The sequence below is a fragment of the Ceratotherium simum genome, chromosome 3 (genome assembly GCF_057802395.1).
Source record: "Ceratotherium simum simum isolate JZ-2026a chromosome 3, ASM5780239v1, whole genome shotgun sequence".
NCBI classification, from domain to species: domain Eukaryota; kingdom Metazoa; phylum Chordata; class Mammalia; order Perissodactyla; family Rhinocerotidae; genus Ceratotherium; species Ceratotherium simum.
The window spans coordinates 68,015,828-68,040,478 of NC_141902.1; the positions used below are offsets into that span (position 1 = coordinate 68,015,828).

The following is a 24,651-nucleotide window of genomic DNA, read 5'->3' on the forward strand; positions in this document are numbered from 1 at the left end:
GGAGAAACTACAGCAAGTCCTGAAGAAGTGGGAGATGGGGAAGGAGAGGGACCTGGGTTGCTGCCTGGCCTGACCCCTGGCTTGCGTGTGACCTTGGACAAGTGACTTCCACACTGTATCCGGGCCAATCGCCTGTTCTTGACAGGCCTCTATGACCCATGAGAAGGCTGCGGAGGGACTTTGCTAAACGGAAGGAATGCCGGGGAAAGGCTGGGGCGGCAGGCTGGACTGGAATGTTATCCCCATTTTTCAGAGGAAGCAGCAGGCCTCGAACCCCTTCTCCTGAAGGACTGGGTGACAGTTGTGGGGTGGCCGGGGCTCAGCCGACCCTGTCCTCCTAAGCGGGGGGTGTGGCAGGGAGCCATGGGCTGGATCTCCTTCCAGGCACTAGGGCTCACTTTGAAGTCCAGTTATCTCCATCAACATATTCCTGCTACTCAGCCAGCCCCAGGTGGAATGAGCGGCTAATTAGCCCCTCCAGTATGACCTGTAATTGCCGCTGGGAGATGGGGAGAGGATGTGGTCAGGGTTATCTGCAAGGCAGCCAGGGGCGTAGGAGGAGAGGCTGGTGGCTGGGCCCTGCCCCCACCCTCATCAGGGCATCAGGGGCTGCCCGGGCGGACAGCGTGAGGCACCAGGAAGCTCAGCGGGCAGGGAGACAGAGGGGGGACCAACGCAGAGGCTGCTCTCTCCACCGGAGGGCTCAGGGGAGCTGGGAGGAGGGAATGCCTGGGCTGAGCCTCGAAGGCTGTAGGATTCTTTTAAAATGTTCTATTTCTCTGATTATTTAAAAAAAACACGTGTTCTCTATAGAAAATGTGAACACATGGGTGTTTTTCCTGTCAATCTTTTACAAAATATATGTTTATGACATAATTGGGATCAAAATGTACTTACTGTTTTCTAACCTGCCTTTTGCACTTAATATGGTACCAAGATCATTTTCCCATCATTAAATACTCTTCTGTAAAGGGATTTTTAATGGCAGTGTAATGTTCCAGCCTGTGTGTGCTGTAGCGTGTTTAACCAAGTCTCTGTTGTGTATTTTGATTGTTTCCAACGGTGTGTCATTATAAATAATGCCTGGATGAACAAGATGATGTATGTAGGGTTGTGATAGGCACAGAAGGTTTAGGGTAGTGGGGTGGGCCCAGCCTAGGGGACTATGGAGTGTTTGGGGCGTGATGTGCCCAGGAAGGGGGCAGGGCAGGTCAGGGGGAGCCATGGAGGCTGCTAAAGAGTTGAGGCTTGACTCAGCAAAGCTCTGAACTCCTGGAGGAAGACTAGGTTTTTCCTTGTTGTCTCCTGCCTCCCCTGCCCGCTTCTCCAGCGCCCTTGTGGTCAGAGGGGAGGGGGCAGGTGGTGGGGTGGGGGAAGGACAGGCAGGTCTGGGGGTCCCAGATGCCACAGCCCTTGCCCTCTCGCTCACTGGCTGGAACAATGGCATTTAAATCAAGCCCCTCTCTCTCTGACAAGCCCTGCCCCGTCTCCTCCTTGCAGGAGGGATGCACACACCAGCTCTGAATATTTACTGGCTCCTGAATCAGTGTGGCTGGTCAGACAGGCCTCCCTTCATCCCCTCGGTGGGGAGTGGGAGGTGGCCCATGACCCCGGAGAGCCAGGGAGGGAGGCTGGGGGTGGGGTGTCTCCTCCAGGAAGCTTCCCTGACCTCTGGGCCCAGCTGGTGCACATCTGTTCACCCCAGCAGTGCTCACATGCCGGGGAGGATTACCCAGGGGCATGGGTCTGTTTGTCGCCACAAACTGTGGGGGCTCTCAGGGCAGACCTAGCCTGACTTGCCCCTCTACTGCCCTGTGGCATATACCCGGTGCTGCACACATGCTTACTGAAGTCATTCATTCGTTCAATGGCTCATTCATCATTCATTCGACACATACTTTTCTAATGCTTGCTACATGTCAGGCACTCTTCTGCGTGCCCAGCACATGTACGGGGAAAAGTTAGACCAGGTCATTGCCTTCATGGAGCTTAAATTCTAACAGAGTAGACAGAAAAAAACAGAATAAGTAGATTCACAATGCAGGGTTAGGGAGTAGTGAATGCTGTGGAGAAGAATATGGCAGGAAAAGCGAGTGAGTGTGGAGGGGGAGCCAGCCTTGGCAGGGAGGTCAGAGAAAGCCTCTCAGGTGAGGTGCCCTTCCAGCAGAGGCCCAGGAGAGAGGATAGGCCCTCTGGAGGTCTGGACAGGTTCTGAGCTGGGACTAGTGCAGAGGCGAGTGTGGCTGGAGGGCAGCCAGCAGGGAAGGGGCTGAGACACAGGATCGCAGGGCCGCGGGGTAGAGTGTGCGTGGAGGTGACGCAGGGCACACAGGCTCCCTCTCACAGCCTCCGCCTCGTGGGGAAAAGACTATGGGGGGTGAGTGAGAGTAGAAGCTGGCAGGCCACTCAGGAGGCCCCAGCATCATCCAGAGAGAGATGGCGGGGCTGGGCCTGGGCAGGCAGGAGAAGCTGAGTGTAGGAGACTGAAGGGGTAGCTGACAGATGGGCTATGGGCGATCAGAGCCTGAGAGCGGGGTGGGTGGTGGAGCCTTTGACTGAGCTGAGCAACAGGGGACTGAGGATGGGTTTGGAGGGGAAAGGAAGAGTCCTGTTGGGAACTGGTACATTTGAGATGCCAGTAGCCATGTGGAGAGGCTGCTCAGACTGGCTGTGTAAGGCTGCAGCCAAGGGCAGAGGCTGGGGCTGGTGTGTAAAGGTGGGATCGCCAGCATCTGGGGGGTTTAAAGCCTCTGAGCCTGGACAAGGTCATGTAGAGGAGGAATCTGGCCCTCACCGCTTAGGGTGAATCCAGCCGTGGGGGCTCCCTGCCCGCGGGTGGGCCCGGTACTCCAGCCTTGCAGCCCAGCTCTCTAGATTTACCAGCCTGGAGAAACTGCTGCCAGCTCACCAACCCAGCTGCTCCTCCCAAATGGCCTGATGGTCAGCACCATCATTCTGTAACATTCTCCAGGGCTGTGGGCAGGAAGTGGGGTGCTGATACTGGGCCCAATCCTCTCACCCTTCCCTCCCCAAAGGGAGCCTCATCTGGTGAGTCTGGAGCAGCCTAGGCCCCTCTGAGTCCTGCTGGTGGTCGCTACTCCAGGCCTGCCTTCATGTCATGCTCCCCCTCAGCAACCCTCGGGGGCTCCTTGCTGTCTAAGGTTGAAGTCCAAACTCCTCCTCCTGGTTATTCAAGGCCTTTCAGGATCTGGCTCAAGTCCACCCTTCCTGCCCTCCTTCCTTCCAACAGGTGACTCTCCTCCTCCATCCCCTGCATACCCCACGCTCAGTCTCACCTTCCTTCCAGAATGCTTTTCTCACCACCAGCCAAATCCCACCCCTTCCAGAACATCTTCCCTGACTCTCCCACCCCCTTTGGCCCCTTTGAATGGCCGTTGGTACCTTTCACTGGGGAGCTATCCTGTCATTTTACTGTCATCATCTTCGACTTGTCTCCATCTTTGCAGCTTGTCCCTCACATCTGTCCGCATGCTGCCCCCGCCCCCATGCACATTATCAAAGCTCTTCCCAAGTGGAATCCTGCTCAACCCACGGAGCTCTCTGGGCTACAGGGCCCAAGCCTGGCTCTACATCAGGACGACCCAGGGATGTCATTAAAAAGAAGGATCGTCAGGGGTCCACCAGGACCTTCTGATCCAAAAGATTCCACTGGGGGAACCCAGGAATCTGAATGGTTAACAAGCTCCACACTTCTGATTATCAGCCAGGTTGAGACCCACTGGCTCAAGCCAGACTCACACTGGGGGGTGTAGGTGTCACTGAGAGCATGGCCTCTGACCTTTACTTGCACACCTGCAGGGAAGGGGACCTCACTGTCTCCATGGCAGCCCAGGCCCTAGAGGCAGCTCTGATGTGGAGAAAGCCCTTCCTTGTGCTGACTGAGCTGACCCCGCCTCCCTGTAGCCTCCATGGACGGGTCTAGGCTCCACATGGGGCGGGGGCCATGTTTGGCACCCGAAAGCTCTCCTTTCCTACTCTCAGGGCCCAGTGGGGACCTGGCAGGTGGTGGGGACTCAGGCGATGTGCCATGTCTGTGGTTTGATGGATGGAGGACTCACCTCCTGCCTGCCCAGAGCAACTCCCCTTATGTTCAGGTTGCGGCTGCGGCCACACCAGCCAGCCCTCTGTTTGTCTTGTGTGTGTTGATCCAGCCATCACCACGGGTGTTGAGGGCTTTAGCGTTTCCAGAGCACATCTCATCTCATCCTTGTCACAGCCACATGGAAGATGGATGCTGTCATCCCATTCGTTCTTCCAACAAGCACTGATTGAGTGCCTACTGTGTGCGAGGCAGAGTGCTGGGGATGAAGTGAACAAGCCCAGGGTTAGAGAGGGGCCAGGGCTTGTCCAGTGTCACACAACCACTGACGGATGAGTCCGCACTGCAGCCTAGGTCTGCAGGTGTATTTGTCTGCCTGGGCCGCTGTAACCAAGTACCACAAACTGGGTGGCTTACACAGAAACTTACTGTCTCACAGTTCTATAGGCTGGGAGTCTGAAATCAAAGTGTTGGCAGGGCAGGTTCCTTCTGAGGGCTGTGAGGGAGGATCTGTTCCAGCCTCTCTCCTTGGCTTCTAGGTGGCCATTTTCCCCCGTGTCTCATCGCATGGTCTTCTCCCTGGGTGCCTGTATGTCCAGGTTTCTCCTTCTTAGAAAGACACCAGCCATATTGCATTAAGGGCCCACCCAACTCCAGTATGACCTCTTCCTCATAGCTCTTCCTAATTATTACATCTGCAACGACCAGTTTCTGGGTAAGCTCACATGCTGAGGTACTGGGGTTTAGAAGTTCAGCATATAAATTTGAGGGACACAATTCAACTCATAACAACAAGCAGCTAGCCTGGGGTTTCCACAGCAGCGCACTCTCCCACAGTGGACCAGCTGGCCCTGGTGGTGGTGAGCGTCTCATGCCTTGAGGTGTGCAAGGGGAGTGCCGAGGCTGCGCCAAGCTGTCAGGGACAGAGAGAGGAGATTCCTACATCAAGGCCAGGCCCAGGGCTTCTCGGAGGTCTATTTTGATCCAGATGTTAGTTGGGGCCCAGGAGCATGGCACTGGTGTGTGCTGGTAACTCCCCAGTCCCTGTGCACTCTGGGTGGAAGGCAGGTATGCACGTTTGGGGCCAGGAGGAGGAACTCCCTGGGCTCTGCACCACCTAGCTGGGTGACCTGGAGCAGTCACTTTCACTCGGGCCCTCAGTCTACCTGACTGTGAGTTGGGGACCATCCTGCCTGCCTGCTTTTGTCACAGGTGAACCTCTGGTGAGGCTCAAAGGAAAGAATGGATAGGAAGGGGTTTGCTTTGGTTCATTTTCATCTGTGCTCTCTGCAGACATGTATGAAGTGTGGCTGTCTGCTAGGCTCTGTGCTGTCCCCAGGGACACAGAGATGAGACGGCCATGGCCCTGGCCCTCAAGGAGTGCACAGGCAGGCCGTGGTGGGGCAGGCGGGTGAGGTTATGTCCACTCTGGAGCCAGGCTGCCCAGATCCAGTCCCAGCTCTGCCTCTCGCTTATGGTGTCAATGTAGGGCATTGACCTTAGCTCTCTGGACCTCAGTCTCTTCATCAATAAATTGGGAATAATAATAGCATCTACATCATGTGGATTAAGTAGGTTGGTGCATGTAAGGGCTTAGAGCAGTGTCTGGCCTATAGTAAATGCTCAGTAAATATAATTCTAAGTCATCAGCTGCAGGACAGTATGGTAGAGGGCGGCAGGGGGCTTGTGGGGAGCTGGGCCTTGAGTGTTAGGCTCTGGGAACCAAGCAGACATGGTCCCTGCCCTGTCTGAGTGGACTGTCATCCTGTTGACCCTTTAGCCACTTGCCACCCTTTGCTCAGTGTGGGGTGGGGAGGGGGTGTAGAGCAGGCATGCCCGGTGGGAGAGGTTCGAGGCCTCCTCACAGTCACGGGGGGGGGGGGGGGGGTCTGGGGGTCTGTGCAGGTGGGGTGGGGCAGCGGCTGCCACTCCTGCCTCTGCCCCCACAGTTGGGGAGGGGTGCCCTGGGGCCTGGCTTTGTTAACCTTTGTGTTTAGTCCGCAGGTTTCCGAGAGAGGAGGTGGTGGGGAAACAAAATTAAAATTATTCTTTGAGAAGTTAACAACTTCTCAATTAAAGGATTCTTATTTGTGAGATGCCTTAGAGGCCTTTTCAATCAAGAGGCTCTTCTGAATAATAAAAGAGCTCGAGCTGGGGTTGGAAAGCGAGTGGAAGCCTCAGCTGCAGATGCTGAAGCGGGCACCCCATACCCGGCCTCGCCTCCAGCAGGATGGCCCTCTGACGGGGCGGGCGAAGCTGCAGCTCCTTTCTGTTCAGTGTGGGGGTGGGGGGGGCAAAGAGGAGGGCGCTGTGCCCACCTCAGCCCGCAGCCCTTCAGCCCTCTCTGGCCCCAGCCTGAACCCCATACACTGGTGCCCTCCACCCAGACCCCTCTGTCCTCACAGCCCACCCTCCACTTTTCCACTCAGGCCACTCAGGCCAGGACGGAGTTGGGAGGAGGCTGGGGTATGCTGACGACTGTCTGTAATGGTGTATGTGGCCTGGACCTTGTGCTCAGGAGCAGCCAGTCTAGATAGGGGGCAGTGTCTTCTTGGCTTCTGAGACCCCAGGCTCCCTGGTGCCCCTGCCACACCTGCAACCCTGTCCCAGGCTCTCCGGGTGACATCCTGGGTGTGGTTTTGTTGCTGGTTCGTGGGTGTGTCCACCTGCCTTTCAGCCTGGACCCCACCCAGCGCACCCAGCTGGTTTCCTGGGAGCCAGATCTCTTCTGCTTGGGGCTGAGTATCTGCTAGGTGTCCAGGAGAGGTGCACCCTCAGACCCTGCAGGGTGACCCAGCCTGGTTTACCTGAGTGCTAGAATGTGGAGGCAACTAGTACCTGAACCCCACTTACAGATGGGGGGCAGAGGCTCAGTGAAGTGAAGTGACCTCTTGACACAGAGAAGGGTTCTTGCCAAGAGGGGATTCTTTTCCCATGTCCCCTGAGGCCTTCCAGGTCGCTGAGCAGAGAGGAGCTGGAGGGGACATTGGCCAAGGCCCTCCCCTCAGTGGGCCATCCAGGCCTTTACCCCAGGCCCCACAGGGTCTGCCCCCAGGAGTGCCAAGGTCATTTGAGAAGACTGTGCCACAGGTGGCTCCACCGTCCAGGCAGCATGGAGGGTAGTGGGAGTGTTTTCAGCCCACACCTGCCTCCCCTCCTCCCCCTGCGTGTCCTACTTTCTGGGAGCCACCGCAGCGAGGCTGGCTGTGTAAATACCCGGAACTGTGAGAGCTGGGCCCTCCGAAAGGTCAGCCGACCGTGAGGCGCTCCCCAGAGCCCTGGGGTTGGGCCGATAGTTGGGAGAGGGTGATGTACTGGTTGGGGACAGGGAGGGGGCCCTCCAGGAGCCTGAGAGAGCGTGGGCCACCAGGGAGGGCAGAGTGGGTCCTGCAGACCCCGTAGGGGCATATCTTGCAGGAGCTCTGGTCAGGCTGGGAGCTGAGAGACTGAATCCAAGTCCCAGCCTGGTCACTTACTGTCTGTGTGGCCTTGAGCAAGTGACCTCACCTCTCTGGACCTAGTTTCATCCTGGGTGGTACAGCTGCCAGTGGGGCTGAGGTGGGAGGGTCTCACGGGAGAGCGTGTGTGAGCTGCAGGGCTGGTGGGTGTGGGGAATGTGGATTTGTGGGCTGTGTCTTAGCAGCTCCATTTGGCGGGGCTGGTTCCCATCCCAGCCCTGCTGCTTGGGCAAGCGCTTCACTTCTCTTAACCTCAGTTTACCCATCTGCACAATGGGTATAATGATACCTGTCTCACAGAGGTGTGAGACAGGTATCCCACTCCATTCGTGGGAGTCCTCTGCGCCCTTCTGCCTGAATCATTTAATGAGCCCGTCCTTCCTGAGTACCCAGTGGGCTTTGCTGGGGCTTGGAGGCCACAAAATGAGTAGGTGACCTGGACACTGCCTCTGGGTAGCAACATAAAGTTAAAGGGACTGAAGAGAAATGCTGTGAGCCCCAGGAAAGGGAAGGAGGTAAGGGCTGGAGAAGTCAGGGAGGGCTTCCTGGAGGAGGCAGGACCTTTGTGTTCATGAGGATTTGGGGAAGGGGGTGGAGCAGGGAGGAGTGCGGGGAGGGCACTCCTGGTTGGGAATAGTGTGAGCAAAGACCAGGCAGGAGGAGCAAGCACAGGGTAGGGTGTCAGCTCCTGAGAGCAGAGGCGGGCATGAGAGGAGGGTGTGGTCAGATCCCAGAGAGGTCCCAGCCGTGGAGCCCAGGTGGGGGTGGGGGACTAGGAGCTCTGGTGGTGGGAGTGGGACAGCTGTCTCCTGACATAGGGTGGGGGGAATGGACAGCAAACATGCAGCCCGAATCCCAGCACAGAGCCCGGCATGGGGGCTGCGGGTAGGGGGTGGGTTCAGGGTAGGGTCTGTGCACAGACAGGACTCCCCAGGCCCTGGGGTCTTAGGTGGGAGGTCTGAAGGCCTCATGCAGAGCCTGGAGGAGGCTGGTGGCAGCCGCCCAAACTGGCAGGGCAGGCCTGTGGGGAGGCTCTGCTGGAGGTGGGGTCAGCCTGAGGCAGCCTCTAGCCAGGATGAAGGAAGCAGGGTCTGGCTTCTCAAAGACCAGAGACAGAGAAGTGGGAGGGGTCTGTGGTGGGTCGGGAGCCCCCACTGTGTGCCAGGCCCTGGGCCAGACCTGCTCTGAGCTCAGGCTGTTTACCTGCACAACAGCCCAGAGAGGGCGCGGCGCTTAGCCTCAGCCTCAGGAGCTGGACACTCTGGCTCAGAGAGGCTAATGACTGGCCTGCCCGGGTCAGATTTCAAATCTGAACTCCAAACATCTTGCCTTTTCAATGGGCCCCACTACTCCCCAGGGCCGTGGTTTTTAGAGGTGATGACCTCCCAGACTTCCCTGGGCAGGCTTAGTAGAGGGACACCCAAATATGCAGTCTTCCTTTGCTTTGCCTCTCTTGGCTAGGCTCAGAGAAGTTGAGGGTGTGACTCAATGGTACACAGCACTGGGGTCCGCAGGCCCTGGCTCTCCTCCCCTACCCCGGGGTCTGGTGGCCCCTGAGGACAGAGGGAACCTTTCCAGCCACAAGCCTACTTAGGCCTCTTTGCCACTGAGGGAGGCTTTAGAATCTGAGCCCCAAATTAAAACCTGTGAGTGCTTCAAAACAATGAAAAATTTCCCTAATAAAAGAAGAAGCACACTCAGGCATGTCCTAAATGAATGGAGTGACTTCCGGGATTAATCCAGGATGTATGGGAGGGCACCCAGCCAGGAAAAGCTCTCGATGGATATTGTAACAAATTGTTTGCTCGCAAGAGGAATAATTCTTAATGTGCATGGGTTGCAAGCGAAAGGCACCTTGGCTTGGCAGCCTCGATCCCTCATTATCCATCCCTGAGCTGGGTCTCTGCCAGGGCGGACTTACCTCTAGGTCTGGACCTTCAGTGACGACCTTCCACCTCCATAAGCCAGTCTGAGCAGGAGTGGGTGGGCCCCGAGTCTGTCCTCAGGCACCCCCCCCCCCCCAGGGCGTTGGGAGTCCTGCTTCCTCTCCCTGCTCTGTGCCCTTGACCAGGTGCGGGGGTAGGGGTGGGGGTGCACGCTTGCCAAATGGTAAGTCCTCCTCCCCTGCTTTGTGGGCCAACTCTTCCCCTTGGACCTCCTGAGACTCAGGCCTGCCCATTCCTCCACCTGGGAGTCTCCCGACAGACTGCCTCAGTTTACCAGTCCCAGGCTTGGCCCACCCCCTCCTCCCCAGCTCCCTTGCCTCAGGCGCAGATGGGGTGGGAGCAGCTCTTTCACCTCCTAGAGTGTCTCTGTGCTGAACCTGGGGGAGAGAGAGGCTAAGCCAGTTCACACTCCAGACTTAAAGGAACACCACTAAGGTGTGAGAAAGGCCTTCTGTGTTCCCCTCCTCTCTCCCAGGGGGGTGTGGCTGGCACGGAGGCAAGAACACTGGTTTCTGAGTCAGACAAGCCTGAATTTAGGTCCTAGCTCCCCACTCTCTGTGGCACTGAGGTGGCTCCCTCAGTCTTTCCAGCTTCCTCGTCTGTAGGAGATGGGGTTCTTTTCATCATCATCATCATCACTTCACACTTTTGAGAGCACGATCTCGTTCACCCACACCGTAGTCCTAGGAGGAGGGTCCTGTGATTATCCTCATTATACAGATGAGGACACTGAGGCTCAGAGGGGTCAGATGAGTTGCAGAGCAGCTGGGCCAGGACTCAGACCTGGGTCTCTGGTTTCCCATCACTGCTTCAGGAAGATGCTTAGAGAAAAGGGCTCAGATCGTAGGTGCTGTTCCATAAACCTCGTCCCCACCTGCTCCCTTTCCTGAGCAGAAGAGGGGCCGAGGCCCTTCAGAGGCTGGGGCAGGAGACTCTGGGGACAGGGATCCCCGGCCCCCTTCTCACTCCCCCTGTCTGGCTTAGAGCTGACCTGTCCTTTCATCCTTTCATTCATTCATTCATTCACTCATCAAGTGTTTATGAAGCACCTACTGAGTGCCAGGTGCTGCTCCAGGTTCTGAGGACTCAGCACCTAGAACATTACACACTGCTCCTGCCCTCAGGTGGTTTCCATTCTTGTGAGAGTGACAGTGAGCCCAGCTATGAATAATTTGGATAACGTCAGACTGATGAAATTGGGAGGGAACTAACCAGGCCTGTGAAACAGGGAGTGGCTTGGGTGGACTGGGCGGCTTTGGACCAGGAGGGGTCCAGGCAGGCCTTTCTGAAGAGGTGACACTGAAGCTGAGACCTCATCTGAGAAGAAACGCATTCCACGGGGGCTGAACTGAACAGGGGTGGCAGGGGTGGGAAGGAGCTGGGAGTGTTTGAAGACCGGGAGGAAGACAGGGTGGCTGGCAGTGGGGAATGAGGGAGAGAGGGAGGAGAGGAGGCAGAAAACGGAGGCTTCGGAGGCCCTCCTGGGGAGTGGGTTTTCTTCAGAGCGCCATGGGAAGCTCTGGAGAGCGCTAAGCAGGAGAGTGACAGGATCTGATTTGTGCTTTTCAAATCCGTTCTGGCCGCCATGGGGAGAGAATGGATTAGAGGCCATGGCGGGAAAGCAGGGAGCCTGGGGGGGAGGCGGGTGCAGGGTCTAGAGGGGAGCCGTGGGGTCAAGGCGGGGTGGCCGCGGGATGGTGAGAGATGGGTGGACGGGAGGTGTTGGAGATTGGCTGTGGGGTGTGAAGGTGGAGAGTCCAGGTAGGGGGATGTCAGTTTGGCCTGAGTTACAGGATGGCCCCGTTTTCTGAGATGGGAATCTGGGCCAGGAGGAAGCGTGACAATCCTCATTTGGACTTGCTGGGTGCGGGGCGCCAATGAGCCGTCCTGTGGAGCATGGTTCCCGAGGTCAGTATCGGGACCTCCTGTGTCCATAGACACTCTCAGAACGATGTCTCCCGTCTCATCACACTTGTTCCAAGGTCAAAGGCTTTGCCCTAATAAGCTGGGTCATCCCATTGCCAAGTCCATGTTTCAGATGAGGAAACTGAGGGGCCTTAGTGTCTGAACGGCACAGGGCATCCCTCTAGAGCTCCAGCATTGAGGGGAGGGAGCAGGAACCTGAGCGGTACTTGACGGGAAGGCGGCAGGAAAGCTCAACACCGGCTCCTGTTGCCGCCTGGGGGGAGGGGCTGTGTGTGTGTGAGCGTGTGCGTGTGACGGGCCCATTAACAAACAGAGAAATAAATTAACAAGTATTCAACCCACCAAATGTTCCTTCTGTTCTGTATAATAGAGCACAGGAACACAATTTTCCCCTGGAGCAAATTGCTACAGCTGAACCTACTCCTCATTTTCCTCCAAAAACTGCTTAAAATTCTGGAGCGCTTGTTGATTTCAGGTCCTTTCTCTTTCTGGCTCCTGTCCCCAACCCTCAGGCTGCTTCCCTCTGCCTTCCCTGTGCCGGGCCTCAGAGGAGCCAGATTGTCACAGAGCAAGGGTCCCCACCCTGCTGATGGGAGGAACCTGGGGCAGCAGCTCAGGCCGGGGGCATAGAGGCTGAGGGGCTTTTGGAGTGCTGAGCATGAATGGAATGCCCAGGGCTGGCAGAAGGGACCAGTGGCTTCCCCCTGAGCCCTGCCACAGACATGCTGTGTGACCTTGGGCGAGTGACTGCCTTCTCTGGGCTTTAGTTTCCCCCTGGCAAAGTGGGGCTGGATACACCTGCCATCCCACGTGAGTACAACTTGCCGTGTACTGAGTGCTGTGTTATGTAAGCCCCCTCCTTCTGAGGACCCCATGGCAGGGAATGGGCTGCCCCCTTACTGCGCCCCCTGGCCCTTCTGTGGAGCCTTTGGATTCAGCCACTCTTGCCCTGCTCTAGAATCCTCTAGGGCACTTCTGATTTTCTTAAAGCAAATTAATTTTAATCCCCACTTTAACTCAACATGCCTTAGAAAATGTATGTTTATTTATAAACCTTCTCTCTCTCTGCATATCCTGATCATTTCTGTCATTCCCAGCCCAGCCCAGGTCTCCCCTTGTAGGAGCCCCCTTAGGGGTGGGAGCCTGGCTCAGGGGGAGGCCCTTGCACGTTGACTCCTGGCTGGCTCAGGCCAGGCTGAGTTACCTTGCACGGTGGCAGAGGGGGAAGCTGGGATCTGGTGTTCAGGAGCCATAAAATTCCAACGTCCTGCCCTTGAGGGGTCTGGCTATACTCGGTGGAAAACGCAGAGTCCCACCAATCGCACGACTGCCTCTATGCTCCTCAGCGAGGAGTCGACCCCAAAGAAGCTGCTGAAGCTGTGCAGGCCTGAGGGGGGGTGGGCCTGGGCTGGGGCCCGCCCTGGGGCCACAGGCCCAGCCAGCCAGGATCTGGCCTGTCTCCAGGCCTCAGCACGGCCCAAAACCTTGTCTCCTCCAGGAAGCTCTCCTTGACTTCGCTATGTGTCTTAGTCTACTCAGCTGCCATAACAAAATACCATAGACTGGGTGGCTTAAACTACAGAAATTTATTTTCTCACAGTTCTGGAGGCTGGCAGTCCGAGATCAGGGTGCCAGTATGCTTGGGGTCTGGTGTGGTTGCAGACGGCTGTCTTCTCATTGTGTGCTCACACGGCGGAGAGAGAGAGACATTTCTAGTGTCGCTTCGCATAAGAGCGCTAACCCTGTTGGATCAGGGCTTCACTCTTATGACCTCATCTAACCTTAATTATTTCCTTACTCCAAATACAGTCATGGTGGGGGTCAGGGCCTCAACATATGAACTTTGGGGGACACCATTAGTCCCTAGTGCCGTCCCTGCCCTCCTGTCCCCCGGTCACATTGAAGCACACAGTCTAGCATTTGTTGCAAACTGGCTTTAATTTCCCCTGGCCTCCTCCCAGTGCCGTCCTGAGCATGCTGGGGGCTCCATAATGACAGTGTGGCTTGAGCTGCTTCCTGGCTGAGGCCACAATTTGGGGGAATTTCCAACTCCTTCCCCTGGTGAGTGGTGGGGGGGCCCTGTACCCTAACCTTTCCGTACATCTTGGCTGCTTGTTGGTCATCTGAGGTGGGGGAGCCTCCAGACATCCACACCTGCCACGTCTGTCCCTTCAGTGGCCCACCACTGCTCAAAGGGAACAGTTCAACCCCTCGGCCTGTTCTTCCAGGCCCTTCGAACCTGGCCCCTGCTAGACCCTTTTAGCCTCACTTCCTGCCCTCTCCCTTATCCCAAGAACAGTCTTACTATTTTGTTCCCTGTTTTTGTACCTGCTGTTCCTCCTGCCAGGAATGAAGCTGTCTCCTCATCCAGCCAGTGAACTCCTACTTATCCTGCAAAGCCCTCCCAAGCACAACCTTCCTCAACCCCCTGGGCTGAGTTGGTCCTTCCCTCCTCTGTACTCCCATGGCACTCTGGGCTTCCCTGCCACTGTGCTTAACACTCTGGATGGTCCTTGTCAGGGCTGTGTCTGATTCACTGCTGTGTCCTAGTACCCCCTCAGTGCCTGGCTCCATAATTGTCTATGGAGTGAATGAACAGATGAATATTTATTGAGCACCTACTGGTCCAGGCACTATTTTTGGACCTGGGTGGCTGTCACCCTGGAGCTTACATTCTAGTGAGGAGACAGACATTAAACAAGATGCATAAGCAAAATACATACTGTGTTAGGTAGTAATAATGTCAAAGAGAAAAGAGTAAATCAGAGAAGGGGAGAAGGACATGTCAGGGGTGGGGGTGCCTCCTGAGAAGGTGACTTTTAGGTAACGACCTTAAGGAAGTGAGGGGGCCACGTGGAAACCTGGGAGAGCATCCATGGCCAGGGAGCAAGGGCCTCCAGGTGGGAGCATGCCTGGCCTGTGTGAGGAGCAGGGAGGAGGCCAGAGTGGAGAAGAAAGGGGAGGGGGGAGGGGGGGTGGAAATTGATGTCTGAGAGCAAATGGGGCTGGAATTGCAGACCATTGTAAGGATGTTGGCTTTTGCGCTGAGTGAGATGGAAGCCATTGCAGGATTTGGACAGAGTGACATCTGTGACTTGGGTTTTAAGGGTCCCCGGCTGCTGTGTTGAGGACATTGTGGGAGGCAGGTGCCCAGGGAGGATGCTGTGCAATAATCCAGGAGAGTGGGATGGGGGCTTGGACCAGGGCGCTGGCTGTGGGGGTGGCAAGAAGTGGTCAGATTCTGGATAGCTTTTGAAGGTAAAACCAGCAAGACTTGCTGATGGGGATCAGCTGTGGGAGTGAGCGAACGAGAGGAGTTAAGAGTTGACCCCCTGGTTTTTGGGAAGCTGGGGTTCCACCACCTGAAATGGGGGAGCCAGCAGGGTCAGGCTTGGGTAAAATGAGGCCCTCAACTGTGACATGTGAAGTTTGATCAGCCTGTTAGTTGTTCAGGAGGGGTGTTGAATAGTTGGTTGTTGATTGTGGCTGGCTAAATAATGGCTCCCAAAGATGTCCATGTCCTAATCCCTGAAACCTGGGAAAGTTACCTTATATGGAAAAAGTCTTTGCTGATGTGATTCAGTTAAGGATCTTGAGATGGGATGATTATTCTGCATTGTCTGGGTGGGCCTCAAATGCAATCACTAGTGTCCTTATGAGGGGGAGGCTGAGGGAGATTGGCTGAGAGAGAAGGTGATGTGACCACAGAGGCAGAGATTGGAGTGATGTGGCCACAAGTCAAGGATGCTGGCGGTCACCAGGAGCTGGGAGAGGCAAGGAATGATTCTTCCGTAGAGCCTCCAGAGGGAACCAGCTCTGCTCACACCTGGATTTTGGCCCAGTGAAACCAGTTTTGGAGTTCTGGCCCCCAGAGCTGTGAGAGAATAAGTTTCTGTTGTTTTAAGTCACCAAGTTTGTGGTACTTTGTTACAGCAGCCATAGGAAACTAGTGCAGTTGTGACAGGCCTAGAGAGAGAGTGAGTGAAGCACCCTGAGTGTCCTGGGGCCATGGACAGAGGCAGCGGATGCCTTCCTGTGGGGTGTGAGGTCAGAATGCCCACACTGACGGGATCAAACCTCCACCATGATGACAGCAAGGACAATAATAATAATACTGCGTATACCACTTGATCTTGAACATTTGCTCCTCACAATGCCCCTGTGATTAAGCTGGGGGTTGGGGAGGGCTAGGTGAACACCTGCAATGTGTCAGGGCTGGGCTCCCCTCCTCTACAGTTATCTCTGCGGGGGGTGCTCAGGGAGGGGGCTAAGTCTTCCTGAGGTGACGGGAACGCCTCACCTGGCCAGGCTGAAGGCTGCTCTGAGCCGAGCCCTTAAGAGCTGGGCTCTGGGCCAGCCTGCCTAGCTTTGAATCCTTGCTCCTCCTCCTGCAAAGTGTGTGTCCTTGGCTATGCCTCCGTGTCCTGTCTGTAAAATTGGTGTATTAGTAGTGTCAACCTCATGAGGTCATTGTGAGGCTTAAATTATTACATGTAAACATGTAAAATGCTTAGAACATGTCAGCTGTTAACCCTCAGGCCTTGGGGAGCCAGGACTGTGGTGGAAGGAGCTTTGCAGTCCATGGTTCTGGGTTCGAATCTAGGTTCCCCCACAGACCAGCTTAGAGGCTTGGTTTCTCCTCTTAATACCAGCTACCTGCAGGGCTGTTGGGAGAAGGACTTGGTGGCTGATACGTAAAAGGCCTGTTAGGTTTGGGGTCCCAAGTTGGGGGCTCAGCCAGAGTCAGTTCCCCATGCTCCTTCCCACCAAAGCCCTGGGCAGGTGACCCATACCCTGCCCACCTCTACTGTGAGCAGATTCTGTCTTAGGGCTTGCAGGGCAGCAGGGGGGTGCATGGGCAAGGGGCTGGCTGAGGACTCTCCAGAGGCCCTGGGCATGGCAGGGAGGGTGTCCAGGGCAGCCAGAGTGAAGCCCAGTGCACCATTAACACACTGTGGCTGAGTATTTGTGGTCGCGGTGGCCTCGGCAGCAGCAGTATATTCAGGCCCCGTTAGAATCTGCAGGAAAGATGTGATATTTACAGCCCAAATCTCCGTCCCCATAAAGGGAGGCGGGGGTAGAGGTGGGAGGGGGAGGGAGGGGCCAGACTTTTTGATAATGTCATAAACAGAGTCTGCCTCCCTGGAAACGGTGGTGGCGGTGGCGGCCACAGGCTGACAGATGTGTACGCCATAATATGGGCCCATGGTGGCGGTGCGAGGACATGGGGAGGGATGGATGGGCTGTAACTCACCAAGCCTGGGGCTCAGGGACAGCCGGCTGTGCTAGTGAGGGTGTGGTGGGGATGCTGATGGAGGGATGGGGGCTTGGGACTGGGCATCTGGGGGGACAGTGGGGTGCCTGCTGCTGGCCAGGGTTTGGGGGAGACCCTCTAGCCTCTGGTCTCTGGCCCAGGACCAGCCTCAGAGACAGGCCAAGCTAGCAGGGAGATATTTTCAGAGTTAGAGGCCTTCCCTAACTCTTTAGTGATAGGCACACAGGAGACCCAGCTGTGCAACGTTGTTCTAGCCTGGAGAGGCACAGACAGAGGGTGGAGTGCTGGAGAGCCTTGGCTCAGGCTGTGGGAGGCTGTATCACAAGGAGCGGTGAGTCTGGCGTGAAGGAGGAGATGAGTGGGAGACACAGTCATGCCTGGTGTATGGGGCCCTGTCCAGGGCTGGGTGTGGTGGGCCCGCACTGCCAGAGCCTCTGGGCCCAGGGCTTTACCTAAGTTGTCTCATTTCTGAGAGTGAGGAACTAGCCTTCAGCCACCCGGCCAGTCGGTGCTCCAGCCTGGGTGCCACCTGGGCCCACAGGGACACTAACAGGAAGTGGACGGCAAGGAGGGACGGGGACCTGCAACCTGGAAAATGGCAGGCTCAGGGGCTGCACTTGCTGTCCAGAAATCTCTGAGGGGCCAGAACCCTTCCCCCAAACCCTGGCCTGCAATAGGCACCAACTGGCCTGGGCAGAACCATGTCCGGGGAGGGGATCCCAGTTAGAGCTTTGGGTGGACAGGCTGCTTCAGGTGGTGGTGAGCTTGCTGTCCTCACAAGTATGCAAGCAGGGGGCTTGATGGCCATGGCCAAGTAGACTGGAGAGGGAATTCCTGATGGAGTGGGGGGTGGGTCTGGGGCCTGTCCTTCTAGGCCTGAGGTGCTGCCATCCTGAGTTCTAGGAGATAAGGTGGCCCATGACATGAGCATTGGGCCTGTGGCTCTGCTCCTCTCACAACATGCATTGTAGCTGAGCCCCAGGTCCAGGCCATGGGAGACCCGAGTTCTAGTGCAGCTCGGCCTTGACTTGCTGTGTGACTTCAGCTGGAGCCCTTGGCCTCTCTGGGGCAGGAACAAGGAGCACTGAGACTGGGCTGAGAGCTGCTGTGGAGGAACCTTAGGGCCTGACGCTGGGCACCGACTCCAGCCCCTCTTGGCTACTTTCCTCCACAGATGGTTGGACCCGGGTAGAGAGGGAGGCTGGAAATCCAGGATCACCTGTTGGTGATCCCTGTGACCAGGGATCAGAAGCTTCTTTCACCTACTGCTGCTGAGTGGCAGTCGGCCCCGTGACCTATTGACCTGCCGCTCTCATTACTGACGTCGCCAGCCTGAGCTGGGTGGGCAGAAGGACTGTGTGCTCTGTCAGGGGCGGGCACCTGGGGTTGCATGTGTGAGCCTGTGTGTGGACGTGTGTGTGCATTGCATGGTGGGGTTGGAGCCAGGCTCCCGCAGGACGCCCCACAACCTCTGGTGTATGGGGTGTGTGACTGGAACTGGGTGGACGCTGATCCTCGATTCTGAGGTGCAATCTAAACTGGAAGGAGCTTGAGGGCAACAGGCTCTGGGTGAGGTGGGCAAGGGGCTGGAGGGCTTGGCTAGGGGCAGAGTGAGCATCAGATGTGGGATCAGGACCCATCAGGCGTGGTCAGGTGTGGCCAGTGCCAGCTCAGTGTCTCATGTGAGTGAAGGTCCACACATCTCTGCTCACTTGCAGAGCCAAGAAAACTTTCTGGGAAATTGAGGCACCCTCCCTGCACACTCTCACCACCCCTGGGACTATCCCTCTGTGGCCTCCAGCTCCTCTTGCCCATTCTCCCCAGAGAGGGCCCTGCAGGGGCTCTGGCAGGGCAGGGGTCAGAGCATGAGCCTCCTGCCATGGGAGCAGCTGAGGAGGGTGGCGGGGGTGGGAGTGGCCTCCCCATTTGGAGTCTTGTTCTGCTGCTCCAGTGGGCAGGGCTCCGGAGGGGTCGGGAGCCCTCCCAGAAGTCATGACTCGGTGACCCCTTTGGAGCCCTGGAGGTAGGGCATTGAGGAGGGGCATTGTTTGTGAGGGCAGGCAGGGGCTTGAGGGGTGCTTTCAGGATTTTAGGGAGGGGCGAGAGGGGCCCACGACCCTGAGTAGGCAGGCCAGATGGGGCCTCTGAGCCCAGGGAGGGGCAGCTGCTGTGACAGGTTCCCAGGGCCAGGGCACTGGAGGAGAGCTCTGTTCCAGGCGGGGCCACTGGGGGCTGACTGGCCCTGAGTGAGTTTCCAGGTGTGCGAAGTGGGGTCAAGGGTCCATATTCTTAAAATCCTCATTCTCCAGGGCTGTGTGACCCGGGGTGAGTGCCTTTCTCCCTGTGTATCACTCTGCAGTAATAGTTCCCGCCTGATGGGACCACTTGTGCTGGAAGAAGCCGAGGGCTGGAGGAGCCTGTGGTCCTTCCTGCGTGGACCTGGAGCTGGAGTCAGCGGCTGAGGGTGGTGGGCAGGGGTGGAGCTCAGTGCGGCCTGCCTCTGTTCAGATCTCACCTCCCATCTGTCGCTTAACTTCTCTGTAACCAGCCTCCTCATCTGAAAAGGACGTTGGGAGGGATGACCTCCCAGGGCTCTTGTGCCAAGATTAAGTGAGTCCATTCAGTCAAGCCCAGCAAATAGCAGGTGTTCATTAAATGTTGGTCATCATTTTATAATATTGGAATCGAAAGTGCCCAGAGATCCAGGCAACTTCCCCCACCAGCCGGCCCCCTCCATGCTGTCGTTCTGTTTGTGCCAAAGCCTCCCAGGGACAGAGTATCTGGGGTCCACGGGCCCTCAGCAGTCACATGGGCCAGCCTCCCATTGCTCAGATGTGGAGACTGAGGCCTCAAGGGAGAGGGCTACGGCAGGGGCCTGGGCTCTGAGAGAAAATGCCCATGGAGCAGATGTGGCTGAGTGGGTGGAATGTTGGGAGTGGGAGGAGGGGAGGGAGAGACTGAAGCCCCCTCCCCGGCTCCCCAATCCCCGGAGCCGAAGCTGGTTCCTGCTAATTAGCGCCTTAATGAACCATGCTAAGGCATCTCCCCAGCCTGCGCCCAGACAGATAATTACAATGATTTTTTGGTTTCTGGGGGGCAGCTAGGGGGGTCGGGGAGAGGGCTTTTCTGGCTTTTTTACTGTCCACGGGCATTTTCAAATCTACTCACTCTCGCCTCATTTGGAGAAGGAAAAAAAATGTGTTAATGGACCTTTTCCTGCAGCTGGGAAGGACAATTTATGATGGAGGTGACAAACTTCATTTTAATGAGAGGCGAATTCCACTTTATTTTAAACTACAGATTTTCTCCCCCTTGTGTGTGGATTTTGGGCATTGAAATTGGAAGCCGAGGTGTCAGGTTGGGAGCACCTGGGGGCAGGCCGACTGCTCAGGGAGGCCTGGGCAGAGCTGCCACCTCGGCTCCACCGTTTCCGTCTGTTCGCATGTGTCCCCTCCTCTTAGAAGAGTGCTTGTGGCCTCCATTTACAGGTGAGGAAACAGATTGAGAGAAGTTAAAAGATGTGCCCCACATCGCTCTGGAATTTTAGGGGTTGGTGGGTGACCTTTGAACCTGGGCTGTCTGACACCCAACTCCATACTCTTGCTACTACATCCCACTGCCTGACCCTGGGGGCGGGAGTCCAGCCAGAGTGGGACTGTCCACCCAAGTCACTCTCAGGGACAAGACAGGGAGCACGGGTTAGAGAAGCCCTGCAGAGTCTCCTGGCCACTGGCCAGCCCCGGCCCCGGAGCACACACTGACCAAGGAGGAGGTTCCTCCTTCTGCACGGAGGATGCTGCTTGAATGGTGTACGCTGCAGGCCTCTAGGTGGGGTCCACAGTGGAGGTCCCATCTCTCCCATGGCCTCTGAATTGGAGGGTGGCCGCTCTAAGGATTCTAACACCATACCTGGGAGCCTGGCTGGAGGGGGATGATCCAATCCATGGAATAGAAACTCAAGGCCAGAGAGGGTAGGTGGCCAGCCCAGTCACACATAGTTTTTCAGGGCCAGAGCTGGGGCAGGAGCAGGTACCCTGTGCCCAGGATGCAGAGCTGAGCCCAGAATCCTCCTTCCTGACTTACTGCATCTGCGGAATGGGCCCAATAGTACCCTGTTCACATGCAGGCAGAGGGCTGGCAGTGGCTTCTAGGGTCCCCGCTGGCCCCCTGCACCTCTCAGGCATGGCCCCAGCCCCCTGGCCCAGCTTCTGGGGGACCTGAGGTCAAGCACCACTTGCTCCTTCTCAGGGGTCTCCATGAACACCGGGAGCTCTAGACAAGAACTTGGAGGGGGTCTTGGGGGGCAGGACCAGGGTGGGGTCTTCCATCCCATCATCTGAGAACTCTCTGTGGAGAATCCTAGGACTGGGAAATGATGACCCTCAGATCCTTGGTTTTCTAGATCAGAGGAATCTATTGTAGACCCTTGTCCTCAGCCCCCAAGCCCCCCGGGGCAGTATGAAGCGTGAGGACATGTGGCTGTGGGCTGCGTGCACAGTGGCTCCAGTGCACCGGAGTCGGACCCCAGCTGCCTCTCCTCACTGAGGACCTTGGGCAGGTCCCTGTTCCCTCTGAGAACAGCGGGTTAAAACCTGCCTCCTACTGGGGCAGTGGAGGGTGTAGACATGATGCTGTATGATGTTGCACATATAGTCGCTGCTCAAAAGTGGTAGCAGATAGAAAAGTCCCAGGATCATGAGATTTTAGAATATAGACCTTTGGAGGTCCGGGTTCTTGAATGTCAAGGAGGTTCAAGGAACCTCCGGAGCCTCCGGCCCAACCCCACTCTAGAAGGAGGGGGTTGCTCCTCCCCCCAGGCTGTGGTGCTGCCATCCCTCCTCTGTGTGGTCTCGTCCTCTCTCTGACCCAGGTGCCTGTGGGTGAAGAGGTGTGTGTTGGGCGGGTGGGGTGGGGTTCAGCTTTCTGGGTGACTTGAGTCTAGGGAAGGGTTGCAGTCATCACTCGGGGGCCTGAAGATGGCGACCAGCCCCCTCCTTTGGGACGTGCCTCCCTGACTGGCCCAGGCAGGGGATGGAAGGTGGTGGTGTCTGGGCACTCTCTCTGCCTGGGAGGCAGCCTGCCAGGCCAGGCTGGGAGCAGCAGCCTCCTATGTCCCCGGCCTCAGCCAGTCCAGAGCTCAGGAAGGGCCTGCGGACTCCTGCAGAGCTGAGGAGGATGAATCTTTCCTGGGTCTGGAGTCAGGCTTGGATCTGAATCCACCCTTCCTAGTGTGTGACCTGGGCAAGTCCCTTAGTCTCTCAGAGACTCAGTTTCCCCAGCTGTAAGTGGTATCAATGATCCGACCCTCCAGGCAGTGGTGAGGATCCACTCAGTGCCTAGCACTTAGTAGGTCTCTCCCTGGGGAGAAGGCATTGGTTTCAGGGCCTGCCTCTTTGGCTCTTTGGGGGTGACCTGGGAAGCTGCCATGGGGTCCACCACTCTGGCTGAGAGCACCAAGGGCTATTTGCTTCCTGGGTCTCAGACCCCAGGTCATGTGTCCCTCTATCCTGGGACACTGCCCCCCCCCCCCGCCCCAGGCGGCCTCTGGGAAGAACCAATCTCCCCAGTACGGCATATTTGACCCCAGATCCCAGCCCTACCACTTACACAGTATGACTGTGGGCAAGTCATTAAACCTCTTGAGCCTCAGTTTCTCCGTCTGGAAAATGGGACAGACCAGAGTCTCAGAATTAAACAAGCTTCTGTGTATCACACACTTAGTGCAGAGTGAGCACATAAGGAAGGCAGGTCTTAGGTGAGGTGCCTGGCAAGCGGGAGGTGCTGGGCGATGGTGGCTATGTCAGGCCCTCCTTGGGCCCTCTTCCCAGGGCTTCTCTCTGCTCATGGTGTGAGGTGGGGGTAGGGGCACAAGACAAGTGGAGGACAGCTGTCCAGCACTGTCAGGTGTGGGTCGCTGTCTACCAGGAGTGGGTGGGAGGCGGAGGGGCTGACTCTCTTCCCTCATCCTCTCTCCGTGGCAATTCCCCTGCCCACATCGTTGGCTCTAGTTGGCTTTGACACTGGGCTATGACAGCGTCAGGGGTTCCTCCCATGGGAATGTACCCTCCCCACCCCCTTGCTGACCCTGGCCACTCTATTGGCCAACAGCTCTTCCGGAGCACCTGCTGTGTGCTAGGGGCAGGAAAGAGAGAGGCCCAAGTCATGGGGGAGACAGAGAGGTCATGGAAGGCTGCTTGAAGGAAGGACCTCAGGCGGACTTGAAGTGGGTTAACTGGGCAGGAGAAGGGAGGGCCCTTTTGGCAGGTGGCCCAGCAAGAGCAAAGGCCTGGAGGTGGGAATGGGCCGAGTGGGGTTTTCTTCCTCTCCTGGAGCTCTTGGCAGATTTCTACTCATCCCAAGGCTGGGCTTCAGCACAGCCCCCCTGGAGGCCTGGAGGCCTTTGCTGACTTTGTGGCAGCTGGTGGGGGCTTCCACTCTGGGCCCCACCTTGCCATGGACAGCCTCCTTTGTTCCAGCCAGGGTGGTGCTAAGTGGTCATCAGCCCCTGATTCAGCTCTGTGGCCCTGAGCCTGGCCTGGGTCTGGCTGCAGGGAGGGCTGCATGCCAGGGCCCATAAATTGTCCCTGAGAGCAGTGGGAGCCATGGAAGAATCTTGAGCTGGGGATGCCTGAATGAAAACACAGTTTAAGGAGGAAGGACAGGGCAGGAAGACACCTGCAGTGGCAGGGCTGCAACAGCAGAGAGAAATCCCTGGCAGAGGGGACCTGCTGCCACGCCCTCCCTCCATGGCTGCAGTGCCTCATCTGACCTGAGTGAGGAATGAATCAAGGGTGTAGATCACCCTGGTGAGGTGGGCATCGATTTCCATTAAAGGCTGGGCCGTGAATTTCTCTCTCCTGCTGTTCTCTGACAAGCCTGGCCCTGGGCTTGGCCCGTGTGATGGGTGGAGAGCAAAGGAGGGGAGGTGAGACAGAGGTGGGGTCGGGTGGGGGTAGACTTTCACGCTCCCCCCTCCTCACCACCTATTCCTTCCCCCCCAAATCCAAGCCCCAACACTCATGTCCCTGTCACTGTCCCAGCCTGCCCCTCAGTGTCCCTGTGAAGAAATCACAGTTCTCCTTCCACAGACCTGGTTCTCCTCCCTCATGGCCTCCCCTCAATTTGAATTTATTGCTTTATTCGCTTAATGTGCTGCTGTCCTGTTCACAGCCCTGTCCCCAGTGCCCGGACAGAGGAGGCGCTCAATGACTATTCGTTAAATGAAAGGTAGAAAGAAACACTCAGTAGGCTGCCTGAGGCTTGGGCAGACCCCCACCTTCAGGAAGCCCCCAGTCAGGGAGCAGAGGAGAGGACGAGGAAGTTGAGGGCCTCCCCATCTGCTGGGGGGTGGGGGGGTGCTGCATCTGCCCCTTTGAGGGAGGGGGGTGCCTGGTGCTGAAACCTAGCAGGAGTGGAGGCGGGAGCTGGCTGGGAGGCTGGGGTGCTGGTGGGTGGGAGTGCACAGGACAGTGGACACCCACAGGTTAGGGCAGGGAGGGGGGTGTTTAGGGCCGGAGGTGGCACCACTGAGGCAGGGGAGGCCCCTGAGCGGGGAGGAGGCCACTGGCATTCCTTTGTCACAAATCCTGCTTCCACTGGCTTCTCTGGGCCATTTGCCACTCCTCTGGAGCAAACTCTTTCAACTCTTTTTTGTAGATTTACTTCCTTATTTCTAAATAAGTGGCTGTATGGCTGCTCCTTGGGTGTTCGGTTTCAGGCATTACCTGTGACTGGAAGCTGAGAATTTCGCTCCCTTTGCCCGCCATCCCCCGCTCCCACCCCACTCGCCACATTTTTGGTTGGCTGAGCTTCCCAGCTGAACCATGTAGAATTCTCTGATTACGTTCCTTTCTTGACAGCTCTGTTTTCCCTGGAGTTAGTAATTGTCTTTTTCTTGGGTTGGGGTGGGAGTGCTTAGTTGTTTCAAAATTTTTTTATACTTTCCACTAATTCAATTCCCACCTCTCCTCTGGTTGGTAAATCTCC

The 24,651-nt window shown here is 56.8% G+C and overlaps 1 protein-coding gene across 1 annotated transcript in view; it reads left to right on the top strand.

The window, feature by feature from the left end:
* The window catches only part of LOC147917601 (uncharacterized), a 124,533-nt gene that overhangs the window by 23,433 nt on the left and 76,449 nt on the right, over positions 1 to 24,651 (top strand). The window lies entirely within an intron of this gene.